Genomic DNA, 14437 nt, shown 5'->3' on the forward strand with positions numbered 1-14437 from the left:
TTATTCTGACTTAGTGCCTCCCACTGGTTTGTTTTCAAACTAGTACACAAGCTCATGTCACTGACAAACAGCGTGTTTCATTAAATGATAAACAATGTGATATCCCCTCTGAAGATAAAAACACATGCAAAAAAGCCAAACCAACACAAATATGCATTTATAATAAGACCATCTTCTTTAAGCACCCTGTTCTTTAAAACAGATATTCCATTTCTTCCTCCAAAACCACAGGCCAGAGGGAAATACCTCTGCAGCACAAGTGATATGTCCCAAACCAACACTGGATTCAAGTTGCTAAACTTCACAGATGGTTTTTTTCTAATTTTCTGAGAAATACTCTTTCAGCTGTATTTACAAGACAGCTGGTAATTAAATCACATCTATATACTCCCAATGGAGAATACATGAGTTATTTCAGAGGTCCTATTTAGTGTTTGCATCAAGTAAGCTCTGAAATCAAATAGAATGGTGACGGACACTGCACATACTGTCTTCCACTTACTTAGCATTTATTTCAACACACTATTTTAAAAATAAATCTAAAAGACAGCAACCATTACTATACTAAACTGGCACCAAAATATTGCATAATCAGGCTCTCTGGATGTGAAATGCAATAAAAACTTAAATACTGCTTCAGGTTCTAGTATTGAATCCTTATTGTCATGCTCTGGCCCTAATCAATACCCAGGAAGTTTTACTGGTGTAAATGATAACTTTGTTGATAATGATTTTATACTTATCTATCACATTTCCTTCAGAAAAATTCTCAGTATTCTAGCAAACACACATACATTTAATGGGAGAATCAGTTTATACATCACTGATACCCAAACATTTTTTAAGTGGTGCAGGTGATATAGTCCTGCTACACAGCAACAGGTCTAGAATTCAGACAGCTGCATAAAATGGAGCTGGAAGATTCCAAAAGACAGAATAAAAGCCACAAAACTTAATTTGGATGTGATACCACATCAAAGATTTCACAGAGTAAGGAAATACAAATTGATGGTCACTTTAGGAAGTATATCAGAACCAATGAGTAGTTTCATTTCTTTTCTGTTGAATAAATTCTCTGCCCAGTGCTACAAGATGCAGATGGTTTCAGCAAGTCTGTGGGAGGATGATCTTTGTTTTTCACACATACACTATCACAGCTCTTCCTGAGCAAGGAAATACCAAAGACAGCGGCAGCAGCTAAACCTAAATACTAAGAAACCCCTTCATCCCCCCTCTGTCCCAACCACTGGCACCTCAGCCAACAGTTAGGATTCAGTCAGTTTTCCTTGCCTCTTTCTTTCTCATTCTTAGATGTTTTAATCCTAGAACAGATTCTCTTTCTAAAACTGAAAACTTAAGGACTTGTTAGTAACAGTAATAATGGCATTAAACTCATAATATGGCCAGCCTAGTCCCTTGGGCATTTTAATGCAATTCTCATAAGCTTCCCAACACAAACACGAAAATGTGCTGGCCCTGGAAACAAAACAGAAGGAAAGAAAAGGAATGCAAATTATCAATGTGCCCTTCCTTTTTTTCATCTGTTTTCCAGTCTGTGCAAAAGAAAGACTTTTTGTGTTAAAGTGTTTCAAAAATAACGCAGACACAATTTTTTTTAAACTTGAAAATATTTTTATTTTTGCTTAATCCAGTCAGAAGTAAATACTAAACGTGGACACTTTACAAACCTTTAAAAGCTGTTCTTTATTCCTGAAAGCAGTATGTTTTCCAAATCCTAGAAACTATAACATGCTCAATTTGTCCACATCAGTTACGTTTCATGGCTTTACGTGGCGAGGCGTGAGACAATGTGCTCAACTACACAGCAAGCTAAACAAATGCTTGAGAGAAATGAAACTTCTCCAAAAGTAGAGGTGAGAAAGTAAAAGCCTACAAAATGATTTCTAAAGTTTTTTGGTTATAAACAAAGACAACTCTGGAACTGAATCACCAGACAATGACTGAGAAGATCTGGTACTTTGATGGAGAAGGGTTTGTGAGTATCATAAATCTGATATAGTCTACACCAGTGATTACACACAGTAATAAGCACTGAGCACACTACTGATGAGTTTTATTTAGCTTGATATGGAAGCAAACCCCCTTTGAAACAATGAAAAATACCTGAAAACTCAATAGTATTGGCAAAAATGTAATAATAATTAAAAGTCAGTGGAGGAAGGAAATGCAATTGCCAGGTACCTCAGAGAAAGAACACTGCTGCCCTTATGCTTGGGAAGTTTGAGCTCCATCAAGCCTGGACATAATCAGAGGTGCTGGGGACTGTGCAGTGACAGCCAGAGCTGGTGCAGGTTCACTGCAGTCTGTAAACTACAGGGGAAACATTCACAGAGCCTCCTCCTCACAATTAATCCACTCAGATCAGGGCTTCACAAAGTCCTTATTCCACCTGTGGCACCTTTCCTTAGTCACTGAGCTGATCACTGGAATCACACGTCCTCTACTAGAGGGTAATTCCTACAGTCTGCATACATGATACACTATGGCACACACACCAAATACACACACTGGAAGAGTGCTCTGCACACTGCCCACTGCACTGCTTGAAACAATTCTTAAACAACAGTGGTGCTTCTTTTCAGTTAGATCCTGTAAGTGGCCAAATTTAATTGCTCTCAGCCCCTTTACTAAATGTAAGGCCTTGGCATCATAAGGTGTGTCTATACAGTTTAAATGTACACTGAGTAACTCATGTTTCAGACAGCTGCATTAGCACTTTGTTCTACTCCAATTAATTAGCCCTACTGAAAAGATGCATTTTCCCCCACAGCTTGTGATTCAAGTCTGGCTTCTGACTACAACTCCAGTTAGAGTTGAATAAACAATAATAGGATGCTATAGGATACTAAACTTTTTTCAACACATTTTTTTAAATAGAGAATTATTTTATTTAGACTCTAAATGGTAATTAACTTAGGAGTACACTCAGCAGTTGTAAAATTCATGCTGTTCTGCATTTGCAGAGGTACAAAAGGTCCCTTGTTTGCAGTACTATGCTGGTTGATTCCTGTGGTAGAGCTGTTGATTCTCTGCATGAGTTTTCTCAGATAATACATGGCCTTTTAAATATTGGTGCACAAGGTATTTATAAAGCATGTATTTTCCAAAGCTGGGCAAAGAAAGCTTATTGACTTTGATAATTTTCTGATGTTTGATTTAAACTCTATAATTTAAATCAAACATTGAAAAATAATCGAAGTTTTATACAACGTATTTTCAATTATGAAGGCAAGTTTTATAATTACAAGAATGACCAGTATCAAAGAGAAATCTATTACAAATAACATAAACTGGAAATTTGAGGTACCTAAAAAGCATAGTTGGGATAAATACACTCAAATTTGCTTTAGCATATCAAAAATAATAGTGTACTTCAGCTGACTAAAGCATCTTGAACTGAAGCAGCCATAGGAGAGCTGTCTTAATTTTCCTTTGGGTGTGTGCCAGCATAAAGCCAGGCAAGAGTGACTTCTAAGCTGCAGTGTTTTCAGAGTGGTGGCATGAAAAGTGCCAACACTATCAATTAAACAAAGATGGGAATACAGCTCTCCCAGAGCACCAGCTCTGGATCAAGCAGCTGCTTACTTTACAAATATGAGCAGCATGTTCTGTTTCAGAGCCTTCTAACTTTCATAAACTAGATGGTTTTACAAACAGGACAAGATGTTTCTGAAGTTCTGGCAATAGAGGAAAATACGTCTGCTATCTGATTGCTGAACTATAAACTGAGTTTTCCACATAAATAATCCTCTCCATCTGTAGCATGAAGTGCAGGTGAAAAACATAAGGCTACCAATTCTGCTCTATAAAATTCAGGCATCACCTTTATGAATGAATTTCATACAAGGTCTCAGTTCTATTTGTTCCTGATAGAGCAAGGCATATAGCTTTTAAACTATAACTGTCTACAGCTTGCTTGCTCTCCTGAAATGAATACCAATTTAAGAGCCAGAAGATGATCACAGCAGTGCTCAAAATACACACAAGATGCATGACAAACATCACAAACAGGACACTAAAGTGCTCCATAAAAACCTGTCTTGTGTCTAAAAGGGTCTTTGAGATTTGACCAATATGAGACAAGAGATCATGAAGTGAAGTATTGAGCAGTGACACACGTGCTACTATCAGATGAACTTCTATCAGTGGAAGAGAGAGCATGGAACATTCTGTGCATTGTAAATAACTAAAGAGCTTTAAAGTTCAAGAGTTGCCCACATGGAAAATCTCCTGTACTTGGAAGGAATTTTCTTGACTCTGCATGATGTAGTCTCCTTATCAGGCTGCTCAAAGCAAAGAAGCAGTAGTCATAATGTGAGAATAATTATCAAGAACAAGCCCTGTTTTGTGGAAGATATCTCCTAAGATCTTCTGTCAGAGGCATCAGACTACCGCCTAAAAGCCTACATAAAAACTAGAGCTTTTAATCCATATTTTTCATGACTAATAAAAAATAACATTTAGAATTAGACTAAAGGCTGAAAAAATATTTTTTTTAAATGTTACAGAGCTTAGATATATATCACAGAAGGCAAACACAACCCTCTTTCCTCACATAACTTAGGGGGAAGGTAATAGCTGCGTCCCTTTTATGTGTGAATAAAGCAGGCACAACACACATATGGAATTCCAAAAGATGCAATTAATCAAAACATCCCAAGGTTCCACAGACAAAGTGTATTTGCAACCTAGAATATACAAAGCTCCATCATTGTTGAGAGTGGTTATATCCTGCAGTTTGCTTGGGAAATGTCCATGTGATCCTAGCAAAAAATTTTACCCAAGGAGGGACTAAAAATCTGATCCAGTGAAGCTGATTTTGATTCAACTCTGATGGAAAACAACTGGAGACTCAATGGTAGCAGAGGGCCTACAGTACTCATAATGAGATCCTGATAATAGAATGTAAATGGTATCCTGTGACGAAAAGCAAGAGAAAACACTGCTACAGTTAACTATAAAACATATTTGTCATAATTTAATGCTCTGAATATGGGTTCTCCAGCTTAAAACAAATTCTTTCCAGATGAAGCAGCAAAATAATACAAAATGTATTTTGCTCCAGTGTTCCACCATACATGAATGGAAAAACAATGAGAAGCCAATTTCACAGTGGCTGATACTACCCTCACAAACAAAATATAATCTGTAATTAAAAGAAGTAATTGGCACACTACTTAATTACTGCAAAATATATTCTTCAAATAACAATGTGACCTGCTGAAATAAACAGGTTTAAACATGCAAACGTCACTTTTCTCCCTCTGCCAAGTGCCCTTAAGAAGTACTATTTAGCTTGCAAAATAGCTGCGACAATTTGACTGGTGTCGGTATAACCTGATTTCTCCATGATGGATCTCCAAGTTTCCCATTAGCAGCCAGCTGACAATGAGTGAAAACAACAAACAGAAGAACATTTATACTTCATTACACATTAGGAGTGATTGTGTAAGAATATAACATAATACCAGAGTTTGTGGAATTCTGCCACGTCAGAAAGCAAACTGGTCATTTCCTTCTCTGCAACAGCAAACAGAGGCACTACACACTCTCCTCCAGGAATATGTTGCCAGCTTTCAAGTTTTGGTACTCAGTGGAGTAGCTTTTTGATACACATGAAAGTAGAGTGAAAACAAACAGAGGATTTTCTGTTTATAGATGTATTTTACACTACCTGAAGCTCTCGAATTTAGAGTTTGACACATTTTAGTTTTATTCGCACACAAGATGTTGTCTTCTTCCCTTCTACTTGTCTGCCTCATTCCAGATGTTACTTCACTAAAAATATATTTCAATTGATTATTCAACATTTTCTTGTCACCAGTGCAGAAAAGAAACTGCCGAAAATGCAGGTATTTAAATTCTAAGTACAGCATAAAAATTAATGCTGTATGACAGTCATCACAGGATACATTCTCTAAACAACAAAAGACAGATTTTCCTTATGAAGCAAATCCAACTTGGTTCTTCCATGTTTGTTTTATTAAATAAAGCTTTGGTGTGATTGTCTATCTAAAGTGCAATTCACTTTATTAACTCTAATAAAATAAATGGCCTCTGAATGCCAGATGTGAGATGGAACTTGTGCATCCTTGCTTCTTACCAACTCATGTCCTTGAGCTGATTTCACTGTGAGGCAACAGATATAGACAGAAGAATTTGTAGCAGGAAATAAACTGTGATATAGGTTACAGCAGCAACACACTGCTTTGAGAATATTTGGCCTTATGATGGTAGTGCCTTTAAACACGTGTGGAGCTAAAATCCTCTGGTTTAAGGGCACCACGTTGTATTACGAACTGAAACATTTGGCTCTTCACAAATTGCACACTGCTGGTCAGCTCTGTGAACAGAAATGTTCACACAGCTCCTGTACAGTACAAACTGCCACCAGTGAAGGTTTTGAAAACTCCTAACAGGAACTACAACGCAGTCTCACAGAACAACCAATACAGACTAGTCAGGAAAGAGAGGATAACTGCATTTTTTCCAATGGAAAAGAGCTATTTCTGGGGAAATGTCTGGAAGTTTACACATAATGAGCCTCCTAACCTTTCTTTCAGTAAACCTGCTGTTGAATGATTTATGAAAAGAAACTGTCCAGTCAGCGAGGGCCAGAATTAAAGATGTGTTTCTACCTTAACTTTCCCTGTAATGCACGTATCAGTCAGATTTTAACTACATCAGTAAAGGTGATCTTAGTCACTGGTACAGCACTTCACCAGTTTTGCAGAGCATTCCGAGATGGAAGGGACCCACAAGGATCATCAGGTGTGATTCCTAAGTCAATGGCCCATCCAGGGATCAAACCACAAACCTTTGGTGTTGTTACCACCATGCTGTGACCAACTGAGTTAATCTTGGGGCCACTGGCTCATGGAAATGGCCCGAAGCTGTGTCAGGGGAGGTTTAGGTTGGGTGTTAGAAAAAGGTTCTTGTCCCAGAGACTGGTTGGACACTGGAATGGGCTCCCCAGGGCAGTGCTCACAGCACCAAGCTTGGCAGAAAAAGAATTATTTGGACAACACTTTTGGGCACACAGTGTGACACTTGGTGTGTCCTGTGCAGAGATTGGAGTTGGGCTTAATGACCCCTGTGGGTCCCTTCCAACTCAGGAGATTCTGTGACTCTGATATCACATCCTGGAAAAGGAGTGTTTGAATTCAGTTTCAAGCCCATGTCAGAAAGGAACTGTACAGGAGAGAAAAAGCTCAAGTCTTAAGTTTCCTGACCTCCGAGTGCTTGTGAATACCAAATATACATTAGTTGTGCTTTTACATTTAATATGAAAAAAGCTGGAGTCCTGTCAGCACCTATTCACTCAAGTCTTAAAACAAGTAAGGATAAAACAGTCAAGAGAATGAAAGCCACATCCTCTGCAACTTCACAGCTTCTTATGCTGGTGCTGGATGCAAAGAGAAACAACCTGGGTGTTATAATGTGAAATAGACAAACACTTCATTTGACAATTAAAATGAGCATGATCTTCCACAGCAAATACCAGTACACCCCCCACCTTTCAGGTGAACTCAATCATTTCAAACAAATCCGGAGTGCTTCAAACCATACGGAAGAAATGTGAACAGCAGGAGTCCCCCAGTGGTAAAAATTCCTCAAAGAAACCTTTTCTTCCTCCCAGATGCCTACTGTACAACACTTTGGGCAGCTAGCCAAACCCTTGTCTCTAAGTAGCTGTAGAGTGATTTAGAGATGTATTTTAATACTTTCACGACTCTTTAAAAATCAACAAAATAATACATTTATTGCACCTTAATAATACACATCTGAGAAGTTAACACTGTTAAAAAAAAAACCTTTCTAGCTTTCCTGTTGTAGTATAATAAATCATTCCAAATATGCACAGTAATTTCTAGAATTTTATTAAAATACTTTGCTGCTATTGGATCATTTCACACAACAGAAAGCCATTACCCAGAATTAGATGACTGCACTCAGCTACAATCTGGGGAAAAGCTGATTTGTAAAGTAATACCAAGGTTTTCTGAGTTTAAACATTTTTCAAATATTAGAAATACCTTTAAAATTCTGAAAGTCACGAGGAAGGATAAGTGCTAAACCTTAATTCTCTTTGACATGCTCCTTGAGAGTCTGATCTTGTTCAACATGTAGCATTTGTGCTTAGGAACATTATGAATTGTCACCCTAAGCTATTGGCAACACTCTTTGCCACAGAAGAAGTACAACCTGCTCAGAAGAGCCATCTATCCATTACAAGCACTTCGCACATCTCCCATTCTGACAGCTGCAGTGGGAAGCAGCTCTTCTTACCACAGTCAGGTCCAGAATTATTTATTGTATTTCTCAGGCTGGCTAAAGACAGGAACTAGTCACTTTGAGCATTCTACAAGCCTGAATATTGACTCTTACAATGCAGTCCTTCAATTACCAGGCCTCACTGCTCAAGTGGAGCTAACTATTGGCTCTATTTTATTCTTTTTACAACAGAATAATTTGTTCTGTAACTTGCAAATTACATTTCTCTTCACAGTCTACACTAGATATTGCATACTGCCTGCATTACAGAAATCTGTGATTTTTTTTTTCAGAAGATATTACTAAAAATAGCTCTAGAGAAAACACTGCCATTTATGAGATCAATTACTTCTTCCTCTTGTTCATGTCCTAGATAGTCACTTATTGATTATCTTTTAAGTATGATTTTAATTTTATTATGTCTGTGTAGGATTAAACACATATTTTAAACACTGAGTTAATTTAAAATAATTATTAAAATCAGTATATACAGTTGCAATGCTACAAACATGACTTTGAAAGGCAAAATAGAATAAGGTTTCCTGTTTTCTTAGCCTAGCAGAGTGTTGATATTGAGAAGATTTTCATGGTGACATTTTCCTCTTTAAGGCAGAACCAAAAGTTTGCAACATTTAAATCCTTGACTTACTGCAACAGGAAGTAGATAACTTCTTTTTTAATAATCTCAGGGATTTATAAGCTTACTTGCAATTAGCATAAATGAAAGCTGCTATCAGACTGTATAATTATTGCCCAGCAGTGCACTACCTAAGCCCTAAAAATGACAGCTCCACAAGTGCACCCATTCTCTGCCCACTTAAGTGCGTGATTTAAAGCAGGTAGGAGCAGTGCAGAGTGGCTGCTTGCAGTGGTGTCACAACAAGACACCAGCTTTCAGGAATATCCCTGAAATGTCTGGGATGCCCAAACACCAACACATTTTTAATAAGTGAAAAATAAAGCTCAAACATCACAACTATTCACCATTTATGGCTGTGGCTACACCATTAACGATGTCTTTAATATATTGACAACCTCACCTTGGAGTCACCAGTTCAAACACAGCCCGAGAGGGTAATGACTGAAAATACTTCCACAGCTGCATGGGGAGCTACACAGAACAAGCTGGGGTGAAAGGGGCATGTTCAGGGATAGAGAACTGAGCTACAGAAATCACTTTTATAATTGGCACCTTTGCTGGTACCTCCTGCAAGGAGGGGAAGGGCTGAGCAGGGAATGAGAAATGAACTACTTTCCCTTTTCCAGGGCTACCTGAACCTGTGTCCAGCAGCAGGGTGCCCTGCTCTGCTCTGCCAGACTGGACATGTAGGACTGAGAAGTCCAGTTTGCAGAGAGCTAAAGCATTTGGTACCATTTTTCTTCAAATAGGATAATTCTAAATTTATTCTCATTTATGCTTTTGAATCTTCCCACTGCTCTCAGAGAAAGGTCAAGGGCATGCAGATAAGATATTTTTAGCTATACAGCAGAAATGTATTAAAAAACTAAATGAAGCTCCAAGTCAGATTCAAATAGTTCTTTATTTACCAAATTCAAAAACATTGTAGGCCTTTCTCCCTAAACATTAACACTGCTAGAGTTAATAAATTTACTTTCTACCCAACCCAAAAAGAGCTATGTAGGTATTTTTTAAATGTGCAAAAATTTAAAAAACACCCAAACACATTACCAAACACTGTGTTCAACAATTCTCACACCAGTTTATAGACAAGACTCGTACATTAACACACCACATTTCTTTTCAAGTCTCCTTTAATTTTCTGTTGCAAAGGTGGGATGTTTGGCAAGGGGAAGAGACATCTCACACATCAGCAGCCTTGGGGAATGTCTGCTTAGAAACACACACAGTTTGACCTCTCAGAGGATCAAATCAGTTTACTTCATCAGGTCATGAGTGTTACCAACCATTGCAAGTTTGTGTCTCTGTTTCACTGTTTAGGAGAATAAAATTAAGTAATAGATCATGAGAGAAAGAACTGACACAATTTCTCAGTCTATATGGGCTGATTTTAAAGCTGTAATTTTCATGACTTTTCTTATGAGACTACTATAGGCAGTTCTTATCCATGCAATCCTTTAAAGGAATCTGACAAGCAAATTCATCAATTTCTAATAGAATTTCAAATACAGCCAACACCTCACTGTCTTCAATCATGTCTTGTTTCATAACTGTGTATGTGGAGAAAAGACATGTCTGTCTGGGGCCTAATGGATAACATGATGTACATTCCCGTGGCAATAGAAAATGAACAACAATAAAAATTACAATTTACTTTTCTGTCAGGTGCTGATCCTGTAGGTGTGAAGGAAAGCAAGTAAAGCTGCAGGGACTGGGTTTTGATCTGGTATTGTATTTAAATATTTTGTAGTTGAGATTTAATTGCATCTAATCTGCTCAATAAAATCATCTTCACTGTGATTAATATCCCAGACTTGTGTTATTATATAATCCTAACCTATTTTTTATACAGACATTTTAATCTGCTGCTTAAGCACTCATTAATGCAAAGCCACTGCTGTAGAGAATACATTCTACTCTATTTGCAAGAGGCAAGAATTCTTTGGAACTACTACCAAATGCTCGTGGTTGCCTTACTTAACTTTGTTTATGGCCATACGACAACAAACATCAGCAAAACTTAATCATTAATCCTAAAAATATTCCATCTGGAAAAGAAAATGACTCTATGAAGTGCAGTGTCATTTGTAAACACAATGTGGTATCATCCAGAGTCAAATGCAATATATGTGTTCATATGTAACAGCTTTTGGATGGCTCCTTTCTTTCCTGTTTCATTTCTAAATCTGAATAAACAATCTGCATGCCAACTAACCTAAATGAATGAGTTATTTCCCATTTCAAGAATCCTGAGATGCTCAATTATCTCACACAACTGCCAGCCATCAACTGCACTTAATTGCCTGTATGTTTCAAGTCCACTGCATGTTTATTTATATCACTTGCATGACACACGAGATGTTTTATGAGACTAGAATAAGATGAGATACGTCACAGTCTAATGCTTAGGGATATGACAGGAGCTGTATTTGCTTTTTTTTTAATCATAATTTTTCAAGGAAATCTAAGTAAATTAAATATTAGTCTCTATCTTCTCCACACCCTGCAGCTCCCAGTGATTTCTTAACCCATAGGTCATACTTGAACAAATCTGACAGAGGAATGAATATGAAGTTCTTACAAATTTTATGAAAAACCACAGTTTTAGACCCAAGTAGACCTGACAAGGCAGGCGTGCCTCTGGCTCTGAGCCACTCCAAGAGGGAGTGGGGACCCACAGTCCTTCAGCACAGGTCTAGCACCCAGCCAGCTGCAGCACCTGCTGCCCCACAGACCAGAGGCGTGGGACAGAACTAAGGACCAGGGAAAGGACAAAGGAGCACATGGAGAGGTCACTGCACAGGCAGAGGAGACAGGAACTCTGTGCAAAGAGTGGGGGCATCCAGGGGATGAAGGATTAAGGTAGGTCTCAGGCTTTGTTAGTTCCATCAGTCAGGAACAATTCCTTTTATTAAGCAAACCACGTCTCAAACTCTTTACAGGGTGGGTGAGAGAACGACTAGGAGAATGCTGAGAAAAGCTAAGTTTAACACAAGTTTGCAGCAACACAGAAGGTGTTGCTTCACCAGAAGTCCTGGATGAGGGAGGACAGGGAGGCATTGGGGGATTTGAAGAATGGGAGAGAAGGGTGCAAAGCAAAGACATCAGACAGGACAGCGAAGACAAGCGTGTCACAAAAGGAATGGGAAAAACTGCAACCAGATTTCTGAGGAGCAGCAGAAGTGGAAAGCAGAGCCACTCTGTGCTGCAGTGACAGAGAAAGAAACCCCTGAAGTCCTGCAGCTGGAGGGGATTTGGTGGGGGAGTTACACCGAGAGGAAAGTTGGCAATCAAAGAAGGGAAGGCAGTTTTGGGAAAAGTACATCAAGGCAGGAATGAGCTGGGATTCTCAGCTCAGGGAAGCAGCAGTGGTTAGCACAAGCCTGACTGCCAGAGCTAAACACAAAAAACACCTGCACTGGGGTGGAGGCTATGGGACTGCAGGAAGAATCCTTGTGCTGTCTCCAGTGGAGGAGAAACAAGGAAACAGCCATTTCTGGGTTTGCTGAACGGAGCTTTAGTACCGAATTTAGGGTGCAGAATTTAAAGGAAAAGCATGGAAGTTTTCAACATTTCTGAACCTTGTCAGCTGCATGACAAAATGTTAATGGGAAGATGCATTTTATGGACATCAGACAGTGATAAAATCATATAACCACTGAATGCTGAAATTCATCTTTATTTATGGGTTTCTACTCAAATTGTTTGATACCTTCAAGTCTCTTTACAACCTATCATTTCTGCAAACTTCTATGCAGAAAGAGCTATCTCTGTGCCATTACTTTGTGTCATGCCTCTCTCACATTAAATTTCAAGCTGAGTGCAGATTGTACAGGACAATAGCCTGACACTTACAAAAATTGTCAAAGCATCATAGTAACTGAAGAATTGTTCCAAAAATAACTTAATTGTCGTAATGCTCTAACTATACTGACAGCATTACTGATGCACTAATTTCATCGACGGAAAATGCAAGAATATAAAAATACTACCAAAAATAATATAAATTACAGAATTACATTTCATGAACAAAACCAGGCACATTTCTAAAAATCAAAGCTGTGAACCCATTCCTTTCTAAGGTTAAAACAATGTTAAAACATCTTAAAATAACAAATGTTGGATACTTATCACAAATAAGTATCTGCCTTGCAATCCAGAAATCATTATTTCTTTTCATCACACACAAGCCTTTTACTCTTAGCATTTTTAACATTCTGTCAACTCCTGACAGATAGCACTGGCTTCTCCAAGACTGTCAAAGTTATCCCTGAGAGTCAAACAGAAATAGGGTTATAAAAAAAATAAAAGTTTAAAAATATCTGAAAATGTAAAGAGCCAGGGTGCAAAATGCCTGCCATAAACTGTACCTTGCTGTGCCATCAAGAGACAGTAAGCTGCAGGATGCTGTTCTTTTGGTTTCACCAGCGAAAACAGCTTTAGAAAAGGCATTTTGGAAGCCCTGAAAGGAAGGCTGCCATGGAAATCTGCCTGCTCAATGCAGTCTTCTCTTTCACCCTCACACCAACCTTTTTCACTGAACCAGTGACAACAGAGAGGTCACCACATGAACCACGGGGCTTCTGTTCACTCTCACTACATCACGCCTCCAGCTGCTCCATCAGCAGGCTCAGTGTGTCCCACTCCTCACCCCTGAGACACTGCAGTCTGCAGATACTTGAGAAAACAGGGGACCCAGCCAGTTCTGTGTGTCTGAGGTGCCCAGCAGCCTGTGCCTGTTCCTGCTCACCACATCACTGGAATGGTGGTGCCTCTCCCAACAGTTAACCTGATTCTGCTTCTCTCCTCAGGAGAGATCTAATCTCTCCTCAGAATCCCAACAACACCATTGGCAGTACCTCTGTGCTTTGCTCCTCCCTCAGAGAAACTCAAGTGGCACTTAAGCAAATCAAAAAGCTTCCCTGTAATGGGAAGCAAGAACACAGTTTGCTGCCAAAGAGTGCACATATATATTTGTTCATTTAACATCTGACCCACCACACCGTAAGTGAGGCTTTCCTGCAAAGCTACAGACTAAGGGATGGCAGTTCCACTCTCCAAAGATGTTACTCCAGAAAATATGTGGTTCACTGAATATATCATATTTGGTAACAAACTACCTGGTCATGCTTGTTCAACCAGCTCTATCCCAACACTTTCCTCCGAGGCTTCAGGAAAACACTGCCCAACTCTGAGTTTCCTTCAAGACTTCTAACTGCTCTCTCTTACTACTCCTGGCATTAAGGGAAAGGCTGAATATTCACACATAAATGCTTTGTTGCATCATTGGGTGCCTCCTCCTTCCACGGAACACATTTCATCTTGTTTCTCATGTTGAAACAGGTTGGCAAAGCCTGTCTAGACTATTGGGACAAGCAGAAGCACTACATCTGCTCAAAGCTGTGCATTTTAAATACCTGAGGAACAAAGACCTTTTCTTCTGTTTTACAGCTCTTCAAAGAAATTAGCAAAAAGGTTCCAGTAATCTTACCAAGGAAAGCA

General features: G+C 38.8%; 1 protein-coding gene across 2 annotated transcripts in view; it reads right to left on the reverse strand.

The window, feature by feature from the left end:
* GFRA1 (GDNF family receptor alpha 1) overlaps positions 1 to 14437 on the reverse strand; it is a 137628-nt gene that overhangs the window by 114094 nt on the left and 9097 nt on the right. The window lies entirely within an intron of this gene.

Source organism: Corvus kubaryi, unplaced genomic scaffold (genome assembly GCF_017639235.1).
Source record: "Corvus kubaryi isolate FWS band 111438036 unplaced genomic scaffold, C.kubaryi_AGA036_p1.0 138, whole genome shotgun sequence".
Lineage (NCBI taxonomy): Eukaryota > Metazoa > Chordata > Aves > Passeriformes > Corvidae > Corvus > Corvus kubaryi.